Source organism: Heterodontus francisci, chromosome 15 (genome assembly GCF_036365525.1).
Source record: "Heterodontus francisci isolate sHetFra1 chromosome 15, sHetFra1.hap1, whole genome shotgun sequence".
In the NCBI taxonomy this organism is placed as follows: domain Eukaryota; kingdom Metazoa; phylum Chordata; class Chondrichthyes; order Heterodontiformes; family Heterodontidae; genus Heterodontus; species Heterodontus francisci.
The window spans coordinates 11,540,819-11,555,188 of record NC_090385.1 but is presented as its reverse complement, the minus strand read 5'-3'; positions in this window follow the sequence as shown (position 1 = coordinate 11,555,188).

The following is a 14,370-nucleotide window of genomic DNA, read 5'->3' as shown; positions in this document are numbered from 1 at the left end:
CGGCAAAAGACCCATTTATCCCTACTCTTTGTTTCCTGTCCGCCAACCAATTTCCTATCCATCACAATACACTACCCCCAATCCCATTCGCTTCAATTTTACATGCTAATCTCTTATGTGGGACTTTGTCGAAAGTTTAGTTTAGTTTAGAGATACAGCACTGAAACAGGCCCTTCGGCCCACCGAGTCTGTGCCGACCATCAACCACCCATTTATACTAATCCTACACTAATTCCATATTCCTACCACATCCCCACCTGTCCCTATATTTCCCCTACCACCTACCTATACTCGGGGCAATTTATATAATGGCCAATTTACCTATCAACCTGCAAGTCTTTGGCATGTGGGAGGAAACCGGAGCACCCAGAGGAAACCCAGGGAGACACTGGGAGAACTTACAAACTCCACACAGGCAGTACCCAGAATTGAACCCGGGTCGCTGGAGCTGTGAGGCTGCGGTGCTAACCACTGCACCACTGTGCCACCCCAATCCCATGCACTTTCATTTGACACGCTAATCTCTTATGTGGGACTTTGTCGAAAGTCTTCTGAAAGTCCAAATAAACCACATCCACTGGCTCCCCCTCATCAACTCTACTAGTTACTTCCTCGAAGAATTCTAGTAGATTTGTCAAGCATGATTTCCCTTTTGTAAATCCATGCTGATTCTGCCCGATTCTACAACTGTTCTCTAAGTACTCTGCTATAAAATCTTTGATAATGGACTATCCAATTTTCGCCACTACTGACGTCAGGCTGACTGGTCTATAATTCCTTGCTTTCTCTCTACATCCCTTTTTAAATTAGCTACCCTCCAATCTGTAGGAACTGTTCCAGAGTCCATAGAATTTTGGAAGATGATCACCAATGCATCCATTATTTCTAGGGCCATTTCCTTAAATACTCTGGGATGCATATCATCAGGCCCTGGGGATTTATCAGCCTTCAATCCCATCAATTTCCCAAACACCATTTCTCTACTAATACTGATTTCCTTAAGTTCCTCTCTCTCACTAAACCCTGTGTTCCCCAACATTTCTGGTATGATATTTTTGTCCTCCTTTGTGAAGACAGAACAAAAGTATGCATTTAGTTGGTCAGCCATTTCTTTATTCCCCATTATAAATTCCCCTGCTTCTGACTGTAAGGGACCTACATTTGTCTTCACCAATCTTTTTCTCTTCACATATCTATAGAAACTTTTACAGTCAGTTTTTATGTTCCCTGCAAGCTTGCTCTTGTACTCTATTTTTTCCTTCTTAATCAATCCCTTGGTTCTCCTTTGCTGAATTCTAAACCACTCCCAATCCTCAGGTCTGTTGTTTTTCCTGGCAAATTTATATGCCTCTTCCTTGGATCTAATGCTATCTCTAATTTCCCTTGTAAGCCATGGTTTGGCTACCTTTCCCATTTTACTTTTGCACCAGACAAGGATAAATAATTGTTGCAGTTCATCATGCACTCTTTAAATGTTTGCCATTGCCTATCCACCGTCATCCCTTTAAGTAACGTTTCCCAATCCGTCATAGCCAACTCGCGCCTCATACCTTTGTAGTTTCCCTTACCAAGATTCAGGACCCTAGTCTCAGAATCAACTACGTCACTCTCCATCTTGATGAAGAATTCTATCATATTATGGTCGCTCATCCCCAAGGGGTCTCGCACAACTAGATTGTCAATTATTCCTCTCTCATTACACAATACCCAGTCTAGGATGGCCTGTTCTCTACTTGGTTCCTCGCCGTATTGGTCCAGAAAACCAGCCTGTATACACACCAAGAATTCCTCCTCTATGGTATTGTGACTCATTTGATTTGTCCAATCTATATGCAGATTAAGGTCACCCATAATTACAGATGTTCCTTTATCGCATGCATCTCTAATTTCCTGTTTAATGCCATTCCCAACATCATCACTGCAGTTGGGGGTCTATATACAACCCCCACTAACATTTTTTGCCCCTTAGTGTTTCCCAGCTCTACCCATACAGATTCCACATCGTCAGAACTAATATCTTTCCTCACTATTGCGTTAATTTCCTCTTTAACCAGCAATGCAACTCCGCCGCCTTTTGCTTTTTGTCTGTCCTTCCTAAATACAGAATATCCCTGGATTAGATTAGATTAGAGATACAGCACTGAAACAGGCCCTTCGGCCCACCGAGTCTGTGCCGAACATCAACCACCCATTTATACTAATCCTACACTAATCCCATATTCCTACCAAACATCCCCACCTGTCCCTATATTTCCCGACCACCTACCTATACTAGTGACAATTTAGAATGGCCAATTTACCTATCAACCTGCAAGTCCTTTGGCTTGTGGGAGGAAACCGGAGCACCCGGAGAAAACCCACGCAGACACAGGGAGAACTTGCAAACTCCACACAGGCAGTACCCAGAATCGAACCCGGGTCCCTGGAGCTGTGAGGCTGCGGTGCTAACCACTGCGCCACTGTGCCCCTGGTCACCTTGCAGCCATGTCTCCGTAATCCCAACTACATCATACCCGTTTACATTTATTTGCACGATTAATTCATCCACTTTATTGTGAATGCTCTGCGTGTTAAGGCACAAAGCCTTAAGGCTTGTCTTTTTAACATTATTTGTCCCCTTCCCACTATTTTTCACAGTGGCCTTGTTTGATTCTGGCCCTTGATTTGTCTGCCTATCACTTTTCTTATTCCCCTTACTGTCTTTTGTTCTTGTCTTTGATCCCCCCTCCTCTGACTCCTTGCAAAGGTTCCCATCCCTCTGCCATTTTAGTTTAAACCTTCCCCAACCACTCTAGCAAATACTCCCCCGAGGACATCAGGCCCGGTCCTGCCCCGGTGTAACCCGTCCAGTTTGTACTGGTCCTACCTTCCCCCAGGACCGGTCCCAATGTCGCAGGAATTTAAACCCCTCCCCCTCACACCATCTCTTCAGCCATGTATTCATCCGATATATCCTGCTATTTCTACTCTGACTAGCACATGGTACTGGTAGTAATCCTGAGAACCTTTGAGGTTCTACTTTTCAACTTACTTCCTAACTCCCTATATTCTGCTTTTACACCATGTGTAATAAGCTGTTTTATTTCCATGTAGATGGGGTTAATTTGTTTTAGTTCTGGTAGACATGGATGTATATTTTAGTGCAGGAGGTCGTGTGGTCATGTGACTTGTCCTCCATTTTGTTGACAGCAAATGTACCAATATTTTAAAATTGTTCTAGTTTTTCATAACTCTTCCATTTGCTCTGTATTTTCATTGCTGCACTTTTAAGTGTGACAGGGTACAATTCTAATAGGGGTGCAGGAGCAGAGGGACTTTGGTGTATATGTGCATAAAACATTGAAGGTAGAAGGGCAGGTTGAGATCCTGGTTAATGAAGCATACAGCAAGGAAGTTACGTTAAACGTATAAAATACAGGTTTGGCCTCAATTGGATTATTGTGTCCAGTTCTGGGCATCACACTTTAGTAAAGATGTGAAAGCATTGATTGAAGAGAATACAGAAAATGGTTCCAGAGATGCGGAAATTCAGTTATGTAGATAGACTGGAGAAATTGGGATTGTCTTGTTTAGAGAAGAGAAGGTGGAGAGGAGATTTGATAGAGATATTCACAATCATGAGTGGTCTGGACAGAGTAGATAGGGAAAAACTGTTCCATTGCTGGAATGATTGAGAACAAGATGGCACAGATTTAAGGTCATTGGCAAAATTAACAATGGGGACATGCAGCTTCTGGTTAGGATCTGGAATGCACTGCCTGAGAATGTGGTGGAGGCAGGTTCAATCGAGGCATTCAAGAGGGAATTGGATTGTTATCTGAAAAGGAAGAATGTGCAGGGCTACAGGGTGAAGGTGGGGGAGTGGCACTAGGTAAATTGCTCCTTCAGAGAGCCAGTGCAGACACGATGGACCGAATGGCCTCCTTCTGTACTGTAACAATTCTGTGATTGTGTGATTCTGAGTCCCATTAATTGATGGTTAACAAGCACTTAGCAAACAAAAGGAAGTTTGTTGATGTGTTAATATGCAGTTAGTTTGCTTACTATAAGGAGTGTGAACAATGATTAACTGTTGGATTCTCTATTTATGCCAACATATAATGATACTGCACCATACTACACAGTTAGCACATGGTCTAGCTACAATACACAGAATAAATTAAACCCTTTTATTAATGTCATTTTTCTCTCTTTGTTTAAAACATAAACAAATTAAAAGATGCTGGTTATGCCATTAAAACTTTCCTCTTTAACATGTGTGCTGATGTCCTTATAACAACCTACATAGTTATAAATAAATATTATTTTTTAGAGTTTTTTTTTACAGCAGTACATTAAAATCTCATGAATGTGCAACTGGGACTGAGTGCTCACATGCCAAGCCTAGAAATCTTAGCAAAAGCTGAGCAACAGCTTCAGAAACTGTCCTGAATCCAAGACTATGGTGAAAAAACGAAGTAATTTCTTAGGAACATAGGAACAAGAGTGGGTCATTTATTCCCTCGGACCTGTTCTACCATTCAATGAGATCATGGTTGATCTGTGACCTAACTCCATATCTTCGCCTTTATCCCCTATCTCTTAATACCTGTGCTTAACAAAAATCTATGAATCTTGGATTTAAAATTGTTATGAAAGTGCTTCTATTTTTTAATAGTTTTTGAGGGCTCGTGGTTGAAGATTGTGGAGATGGAATCATTTGGGATGGAAGTGATTCCATAAATGCTGGACCTTTTTTTAAAAAAGGTCTTTGGAAGGATTTGAGTTTTCTGTTTAAAAACATTTACTGGATATCACATGTCTTCAGCTAAGTTAACAGCAGGTGCCTTCTGACTATGGGAGTTGTTTACAGAGAAGTTACATGTCAAGAGTTATGGTGGTCAATAGTTGCTTTCATTTGTGAATATTGTTTTGAGTCAGTTGGGTTTGTAGCCTGCTGAGCGAAACGCACAGCTCATTGTTTCCCCATCTCTTTGCGAAACCCTGAAAAATTCATTCTGTGACATCTGAAACCCCTGGTGCTGCATTTCTCTTGGAAAGCCTGCCAGTCCAATCCTCAACGTCGCCTGAAGAGAACTGCTCCAAAAAAATCCCAGTGACAGCTATCTATGCATATTTGGGATGCCAGAAAAAAAGGGACAAAAGATATCATTCCATATCTTTTCCGTTTCCTTTAAGAATTAACAAGTATTTGGTCAAAGTATTTTTTTGTCCTTTTTATAAAAAGATCTCTGCAGAGAAATTTTTTTTGTAACCGGCTTGTGTGGGTGTGGGTGCCTAATTTTAAAAGGGAACTTGCATATTTCAATCTGTGTGTTAATGCTTTGCATCTTCACTGGATAAGTCTTGTTTTATAATAAATTAATAATTTTGTTGTTTATTAAAGAAACTTAGTTGGGTGGATTTTATTCTGAAATAAAAATTAGAGCATATAATTGGCCATAAACATTGGGTAAACATTTAAATATATGTGTGACCTGTGGAAAAGTGGAACTGGAAGGAAGACAGTGCACTCCTCCCTCCTTGGTCATTGCAAAATCAACAATTGATCTCGCATCAATTGCCATTTGCAGAAGAAAGTTCTAAACTTCTACCATCCTTTGTGTGTTGAAGGATTTCCTAATTTTGCTCTTGAAAGGTCTGGCTCTAATTTTTATACGATACCCCTAGTCTTAGACTCCCCAACCAATGAAAATAGTTTCTTGCTATCTGTTCCCATTAATATCTTGAAAACTTCAATCAAATCAGCCCTTAACCTTCTAAATTCCAGGGAATATAACCCTAGTTTGTGCAATTTCTCCTCATAATTTAACCCTTGGAGTCCAGAATTATTCTGAAAAATCTACACTCCCTCCAAGGCCAATATAACCTTCCTAAGGTATAGTGCTCAGACCTGCTCACAGTGCTCCAGGTGAGGTCTAACCAGAGCTTTGTATAGCTAATACAAAGTATCAAAAGTACCCTGTTCTATCCTTTTTAGGTCCAAAATGGATGACCTCACATTTTCCTATGTTGAAAACAATTAGCCACAGTTTTTTCCATTCACTTAATCTATCAATATGTCTTTGTAATTTTATGCTTATATCCACACTGCTTATAATGCTACTTATCTTTATTTCATTGGCAAACTTGAATATGTGGCTTTCTAACCCATTAGCCAAGTCGTTAATGAATGCTGTGAACAGTTGAGGCCCCAACATTGATCCTGTGGGGTATTTAAATTCAATTAATTAAATAAATCTGGAATTTAAATAAAAAAGTTTGCATCAGAAAAGAACATGAAACTACCAGATTGCAGTAAATCCCATCTGGTTCACTCATGTCCTTCAGATAAGGAAATCTGCTGTCCATACCGGATCTGGTCTACATGTGACTCCAGATCCATAGCAATGTGCTTGACTCTTAAATGCCCTCTGAAATGGTCCAGCAAGACACTCAGTTATACCCAAGCAGATGGCTCACCACCACCTTCTCAAGGGCAATGAGTAATAAATGCTGGCCTTGCCAGCGACACCTGCATCTCAATAATTAATTTTTTTTAAATCCTTCTATTTCTTTCTCCCTCATGTTCTTATCTAGCTTCCCCTCAATTACTCCTTGTGGTAGCGAATTGCACATTCTCACCACTTCCTGATGAAAACGTTTCTCTTGAATTCTTTATTGGATTTATTAATGACTATCTTTTGTTTATTTCTAGGTTTTAACACAGATTTAAGGTGATTGGTAGAAGGATTAGAGGGGACATGAGGAAAAACTTTTTCACCCAGAGGGTGGTGGATGTCTGGAATTCACTGCCAGGATCGGTGGTGGAGGCAGAAACCCTCAATCCTTTTAAAAGGTACCTGGACAGGCACCTGAAGTGCTGTAACCTGCAAGGCTATAGACCAGATGCTGGAAGGTGGAATTAGATTGGGTGACTAGTTTGTCAGCCGGCATGGACACAACGGGCTGAATGGCCTCCTTCTGTGCCGTACTTTTTCTATGGTTCTATGGTTCTCAGTAACAGTCAATGTTTAGATAATAAGTGGCATTTATTCTGTTTACTTTAGTACATGTCTAACCATTTGAATAAAGTGATTTGGAAAATAAATGTACATTTCAACATAAGGTAAATCGTGATCTGCTACTTCCTGTTTTGCTGGCCAAAACAAACACTGGGAATTGTATTACCTGTTTAGGTAAAATAATGGTCTTTGGATACCGATAATTATAGATTTCTGTCCCAGGACAGCCCATCAGTCCAATCCATCCGACACATTTGAAGCCTTCTCAGGTAAGGAGAGACTGAGATGATTGGCTTCATTTCACTGCAAGTAATAGTCTTTATTGGCTGCACATTTAACACTGGCTGCAGTCATAACACTGACGACCTTCTGCCCACCCATTGGCGTTGGCCCAGAAAATTACTGGAATGGCGCATCTCGTGGCGAGCGCCATTAATTAGAATTTTTACCTCGCTCTTCAGATCAAGGGAACATCACAAAAATCTATCAATCTCAGAATGATACTTGTGCTAAAATTACTGTAAATCTGAACTGATAATAGCACAGTTTGCGGGCATCTGGGACCTCATGAATATCATGCCCAGTGATCTGTCTCCATAACCAATGAAACAAAAGGATAGAGAAAATGAACGTCAATGACTGACAGGGAAGTAGGGTGAATTAGAGTCAAATTAGAAAGAAAGATAATGAGAAGAAAGGAAAAGGAATGGATTATGTGAATTAAGATGATGTAGAAGTTCAGTGCGATGGTGACCTTCAGTGACACAGGCATCGGGTGCCCACCAATTCCCATGGGGCATCAAGGTGCATAGATCAATGATAGCCTCCCTGGAGAGGCGGAGTCTTCGGTGTCACTGCCACTTGGACATCTGCAGGTAGTTGAGCCTCGGCAGTAGACCCTGTCTGGTGGGTAGCTTCTTCTAACACCAGTTGGTGTGCCCCTCTGTGTTCTTCTCCAGTCTCCCATGCAAGAGGCTGATGTGGTGCCCCTGCCAATGCCTGCGCCTCCCTTCCTTTCTGCTGCTCCTCCTCCTCAACGAGGCCTGGAAGCCAGGGTGAATGAGGCCCATGACAGGTTGCCTCTTCCTGGGTGCAAGGCTTTCAAAGCAAATGTTCGAACTCCACTTTCTCTCACATCACCTCTGATGGGGTGTCACTGCCCCAATAGCACCCGGGTGTGGCTCTCCCACAGAGCTGGCACTTTGGCCCTGCTCCTGATGCCCTGCCTCTTCCACCCTCACTGCCAAATGACGCTGCCTCACCCAAAGGCTTCCCAGTAAAGCCAGCACTGAGCTCCGGCCTCCTTGTCACCTCCTTTAACCAGGCAAGGGTCTGAAGCTCCGTGGTTACCATGTGCCATTAGTAAAATCGGACCCAGTGAATAGAATTGCAGTCTATCGGGCTCTTAAATGCCTTAATTGCCTCCCCATCTCATGGATGTGCAAAGTGTCATGGAACTATTTTTGTTTCTGCTCCTCTGATTAACAGTGCACCTGTAAGACTCTGTTTAAAAACAATGTGCCTTTACGAGCTACAAGGCACAGTGTGCCAGCTGCACCTGCTCCTAGACCACAGCAGGAGAGAGAGGTCACATGGTGTATTGTAACAATTTAACTGTTTGTAAAAACCGACTGAAACCAGTTTTGAGAGACACCAGCGAAGCGTGCTTATTGAAGAAAGGAGCTGTCTATTTCTCTCAGCAGAAATTCTACAATGAGCTGCAGGCAGTGTTAATTGCCTAAGGAAGAAAAAACCCCTTGAAGAGACCATTTGTATTGCTGGAGGTAGTAAAATTCCTTTTCTTTACTTCCAATCTAAGAGTTTTTGCTTCAAGATTGACTCTCTCTTGACTGATTGTGTTTGCTGGAATTCGCAGTAAAGTTTAGATTGAGAGATTGTTGGTTTTAAAATTCAAGTAGACATATTGCTGTGTTCATTGTTGAAAGAACTGTGTGACGCCTGCTGCAGCCAAAGTGCCTTGAAAGCTTATCTTCTAAAAGACTGTTTCATCAAATCTGCATGGAGACTTCGAATGGCATTTGATTATTTTTACACTAGGATACCTCACCCATTAGGAACTTAACCCACAAAGACTTATAACCCAGTTATTTATTTATTCTTAAGAAACGGCCAGTTTTTAAAACATCATTTGTTTTTAAAAAAAAACAGTTAACCATTAGTTTTTGAGTTTATGTGTGTGAATGGGAGAAGTTAGATTAAAAAAAGAAGTTGTAAGGGTTTTCGACATAGGTTTATCTTAATAGTGTTTAAGATTTAGTTTTAATAAATAGTTAATTTGTTGTCTAAATATACCTGGTTTGGTCTGTTTTATCCTGGGGGGTTACTAGAGTGTTTAATTTGGCTGTTTTCCAGTTGGGTGGGAAAACGTTAATATGCTGAAACCTGTGGAGTGATGAGACTGAATTGACAGTGCATTGCTCCTGCCTCGGTCGTAACAAAAGTCTGCCCTCCATATCGGCCACTGACATTAAAATCCGGAAGGATGTCAAGGCATCTTGCATCCCTATTTTATGCACCACTACCTCCATTCTCATTTCAAATGGTACCTTAAAATTACAGCCATTAACTCTGTTTCTCTCTCCACAGATGCTGCCTGACCTGTGTTGCGTGATTCTCTTTAAGAGTGATGTCCCCTTAAGATCTTAGTATGCTAATGAGTTGACTACCAGGGTGCAGTCATGTGACTACATGCCAGTCTCACTCTGTAACTGTAACACCAAGACACAAGTCCTGTAAATGGTTAGCTCTGCACTGTATATACTTGTTAGCTGTTAATAAACCTGTTTGAGATCTTCAGTCAACTGAACTCAACGCATTTCATTTATGTTGCATCAGACAACATAAAAAGCTTCTCATGGCAACCTGCATTTTCAGTTTTTATTCCAGCTTCTCTAGTCTCTCCAATTTAAATTAGGTCCCTTGTATGTTTGTGTTCTCTGTAAAGTCGTCATGCAATATTACAAATATTAGATCATCTAGTCAAAAATGAAACCAGTTCCCAAGTATTGTGATTGATTTTGGTATCCTTTTGTTTTGAATTTCTTCGTGTGAGCTGTCAGTGTTAATGATATCATCAGTGGAATTGTCTTGGAAGAATTACTGAGGCAGATGGTGCAAGAAAACTAGATTAAAGGGAACCCCTGAGGCTCCTGAACACTGTTATTTAATGTACAGAACATTCGCTCAGCTTCGAGTCTCTGGCACCTGACTCAGTGTTATGGTTTGATCCGTTGAGGGAAATGCAAACTTTAAGCTAAAATTTCTCTCCTTACTGCACAATGCTGTAAAGGCTCGAAGTGACCTTCCTATCAGATGCTAGCGGTACTTAAAATACACAAGCAACTATTCTTAAAAAAAAGAACTAATTTTGATGTTTCTAAATGATTAAACATCAGTTGGGTTTTGTCTGTTTCTGCGAGCTGGTGAAATTAAATAATGAGATTAAGAAACCCAGAATTAGATTTGCGTGTAGTTTTAGCCAGCAGTGTGTCAGCCACAATCTCATGACAAGTGTCAGAGCTAATGATCACATCATTTCACAGTAATCGGTATTAGACCTGAGTGAAATGCATTTGGACAGTCTTAGCTGAATTCCTCACAGCCATAACTCTGCAGCGTAAAGCTTCCCATTATGTGGCACTAATTGACAATCTCACTCAGAGTTGTCATAACAATGAGTGGAAAATGGAAATATGCACAGGTGCAGCAGGACCTGCTCTTCTGAGGTTCAAGCAATGACACGCGAGACTGAATTGGCAATAATTAAAGAAAGGAGAACTGGGCTATGCACAGCATACTCAAGCAGCATCCAAAAAGCAACAGGTGGAAAGTTGACAGCGTAGAAGATGGTCATTCAACCCATCATGTCCATGCTGACTCTTAACCAAGGCAATACAAAACTAATTATACTGCCTTTCTCTCTCTCTATATCCTTTTATTATTTATCCAATTCCAATATTCATCCAACTTTTCCTTAAAAGAAACAATGGTCTTGGCCTTAACCATTCCCTACATTAGAGCCTTCCATTCTCCAACAACCCCATGTTGGAGTGGCAAGATAATACAATACACCATGATGCACAATTGGATGACAATTTGCACTTTGCAGCAATGTTTTTGCTGTCAGGTCACGTAACCGACAAAGATATCTTAAACCGGAGTCCTATCTGCCCGTTCTCGTATTCAAGTGGATTTAAAAGATCTCACAGTTTGGAGAAGGGTTTTCTAGGTGTCTGAGCCAAGTCGTTCAACAACCACCATGTGGAACAGATTAACTTGGCATTGATAGTTTGTAAAATTATTCTGTGAGCAAATTGACTTATGTTTTGCGTAGATGTTGTAAAGCTTGATGGATGTACTATCACTGGACCTGATATCCAACCTATCCATTACCAGCATGTGTGGCTGCAATATGTATGATTACCTTGACAGCTAGCTTTTTTTCTTTCGCTCTTTTTTTCTTTCTTGCTTGATATTACCAATATCGTCTAATACAATACAATACAATGAGGAAAGGGACATTTCCACACTTTGCACCTTTAACTTGTTCAGGTCAACATTCATCAAAAGTAAAGAGTATGATTTAGGTTCGACATTTTGAAGAATCATTTCCTGCATTAAATATGTGTTTGGAGCCAGAATTTCTGCCAATGTTTGGTTTCTTTACATCACTGAGCTGAGTATATTTTCCAATCCCTTCTCCCTGTTGATATCACTATCTCTCAGGTTCAATGCAAATATGCAAAATTGAAAAATAAGAGTTAATTTTAAATGAAAAGGTTAAGAGACGGGAATTTCCTCTGAGTTGGGCCTACTCTACCACCTTAACTTAATACTGGCAGGGCATAATTTCCACCACAGACCTGGGCAGGTTACATTGGCTTTCGGGAGCCAGCTCCACAGATATTCTTGGACAATCCTACTTTTGTTTGTGATTGACTCTTTATTATAACATATTTTTGTGTCGGTGTGCCACAAGAAAACATTGTAAGAAATGTTTTTAAAATTCGTTCATGGGATGTGGGCATCGCTGGCCAGACCAGCATTTATTGCCCATCCCTAATTGCCCTTGAGAAGGTGGTGGTGAGCTGCCTTCTTGAACTGCTGCAGTCCATGTGAGGTAGGTACATCCACAGTACCAGTGGTTAGATACAACTGAGTGGCTTGCTAGGCCATTTCAGAGGGCATGTAAGAGTCAACCACGTTGCGATAGGTCTGGAGTCACATGTAGGCCAGACCAGGTAAGGACAGCAGATTTCCTTCCCTAAAGGACATTAGTGAACCAGATGGGTTTTTACAACAATCGACAATGGTTTCATGGTCATCATTAGACTAGCTTTTTAATTCCAGATTTATTATTTGAATTCAAATTCCACCTTCTGCTGTGGTGGGATTTGAACCCATGTCCCCAGAGCAATACCCTGAGTCATGGGTTACTAGTCCAGTGACAATACCACTACGCCACCGCCTCCCCAAACTGAAATAATACGAACCACTTAAAAGTTTTAACTGAAAATTTAACTAACTCAGCTGTAAACATCTTAAAGTTCACTTTCAAAATTCAATTTTAAATTATTTAAAGGGCAGGGCAGCTAAATAAATCTGGGACTCAATTGATTAGCAAACCAATTTAGAGTTGTCAGCCTTTGAGGCCTACTAAATTTCAAATATTATTTGAAGTTTTTTTCTGTCAGCAATATCACAGGAGATTGACTAATTAATAAAAAATCTTTTACTTGATGCATATTATATTACCCTCACATTCAAAGCTCAGCAAGAACAGTTAATATCGCATTTAATTCAGAAAAAAACGTCCTGTCAATTAATTTCAACTGGCATTTATTGGCAAATTTCCAATAGTAGCAGTCTATAGATGTCAGCCTTGCCTCAGTGGATAGCACTCTTATCTCAGAATCGCAAAGGTTGTGGGGTCAAGTTCCATTCCAGGGATCTGAGCAAAAAATCTAGGCTGATACTCCCATTGCCGCACTAAGGGAGTGCAGCACTGTCAGAGGTGCTGTCTTTTGTATGAGATGTTAAAACAAGACCCTGTCTGCCCTTTCAGGTGGACATAACAGATCACATGGCACTATTTTGAAGTAGAGTAGAGGAGTCCTCCCTGGTGTCCTGACCAATCTTTATCCTTTAATCAACATCACTAAAATTAATTGCTGTATGTGTGACCTTGCTGTGTGCAAATTGGCTACCATGACTACATTTCAAAGTAATTCATTACCTGTGAAAGATGCTGTACAAATGTCGTCTATCCTTCTTCTGGAACAGGAGGCTGAGGGAAGATTTAATTGAGATTTATAAAATTATGAGGGGCCTGGATAGAGTGGATAGGAAAGATCTATTTCCATTAGCAAGGAGGTCAATAACCAAAGGGCATAGATTTAAAATAATTGGTAGAGGATTTGAGGAGTAATTTTTTCACCGAGTGGGTGGTGGAGGTCTGGAACTCACTGTCTGAAAGGGTGGTAGAGGCAGACACCCTCATCACATTTAAAGAATACTTAGATATGCACTTGAAGTGCTGTAACCTACAGGGCTATTGTCATGCTGGGCCCCCACCTGCCAAGAATGAGGCATATTAATTTTGCCACGTGGACATTAGATTTCAAATTGTTGCTGGGAAGAAGAGAAGGCCTGGTACAAGGGCTGCCAGACTTGGATGAAAATCATTTGCATACTGACAGACAGTGCTTGGAGGGACAAAGGGGCTATTCCCAGCTCCAATTTAACCCACAATGGGCTTTGAGCACCAGGTATTGTGCGTAAGAAGAGACATTCCAGGGTTGGCTAAGACAAGAGAATCCACAAACAGACGTGATCAGACCAGCTAGTCACATGACTATCCTGCTTGGCAACCTGGGTTTTTCTGAATTGTACAAAGACGTTTGAACTGAAAAAAAGATTTTTTTTGCTCCTGGAGTGAGAAGACCTCTCCTGTCTGCTCCCAACTCTTTCACACAAGCCTCTGGCCCCATTAAAGACACATGAACTTCAAGAGAGGAAAGTCTCCTACATCAAACAAGGTTTAAGAAGAATACTGGGCCCCAAGGGAAAGGAAGACCTATCTGCAATAAAGGATGTAACAGCGAGTTTGAAGAACAGTAACCAAAACCATCTTCAGATATTGCTTCAAACTTTTCCACTTTATTTTTTCTGCTCTTTTCTGTCTCTATCTGCATGTATGTATTGCGTATGCATGCTAGCGTGGGCGTGCATACGCAATACATAGGCGTTAACCAAATTAGAGTTTAAGTTTAATAAAGTTGAACCTTTTGTCTTTAAACCTAACAAAAACCTGTTTGGCTAGTTTCTTTGCCTTATAATTGGAAGT